Source organism: Neofelis nebulosa, chromosome 4 (genome assembly GCF_028018385.1).
Source record: "Neofelis nebulosa isolate mNeoNeb1 chromosome 4, mNeoNeb1.pri, whole genome shotgun sequence".
NCBI classification, from domain to species: Eukaryota; Metazoa; Chordata; class Mammalia; order Carnivora; family Felidae; genus Neofelis; species Neofelis nebulosa.
In genome coordinates, this window is record NC_080785.1 from 112,899,152 (window position 1) to 112,900,132 (window position 981).

The following is a 981-nucleotide window of genomic DNA, read 5'->3' on the forward strand; positions in this document are numbered from 1 at the left end:
TATTCTGAGTACATGTCTGTCCTGTCTGATCCTGAACCACATGTCAGCTGCTTTCCCCAGATGGCTTGTGCCTCCTGGGTGAAGCTGAAGTGCCCATCATTGGTTGCGTCCTCTGGTAGAGAAGACACCATGGCCGAAGCTGTAACTGGCTTAATTTGCTACTGTCCTTTACCTGAATTCCACACAGCTCTGGACACCATATGGGGATAGCCACCAGAACCGTACGTATCAAGTGGCCTCTCCCGTGTCCCTGGGTCCTTGTCTGACGATCTCCTGATGCCAGCCACGCGCCCATCACACACTGACCGCATCTCTCTGGGTAATGACCCAAACTACCTTTCTAACCAACCTCCTCCTCCAAGTAAGTAGGCTTTTCTTCCCTGGGCCTTAAATTACTTATCTTAAAAGAGGGTGACTTAAAACACTGGTCCAGCTCTGATTGAGCCTGGCGATTCCAGAAGAGCTCAGAAAAAGTTAAGTCCCCACGTAAATGACAGGGAAACGCGGAGGAATTTACGAAGCCCCGCCAGCTCGAACTCCTGGAGAACACTCGCTCTGACCTGACCAAAAGGGCGTTTCAGCGCCTACTACCTGGGGCCTGCGGCTTCCACTTCTTGAGCTGCCTAACCTCTTACGAAGGCTGGGTTCAGCGAGCCCAGTCGGCTGTGAGGACTCAGTTCGTTCAGAGGCATGAGGACGAGCGACTTCCGAAAGGGCATGTTTGCTCTCACCAAAAGAAATAAAAAGGGGGCCGGTGGGATGCGATCCAGAACGGCAACCATAACCCCAAGCAGCTTACAGTCAACGGCACCCGGTGTCCTCCGCTTCCGCAGTAGCAATAGTTAACGCAAGAAAATTTGCACTTGTTATCGCGAGAGCGAAACCAGACGTCGGGAGCGGAGTCTAAGACACGTCAGTCTCACTACGCAGGCGCAATTTGCCAACGCCCCCAGTCTTCGTACGCGCGTGTCAGTGCGACGC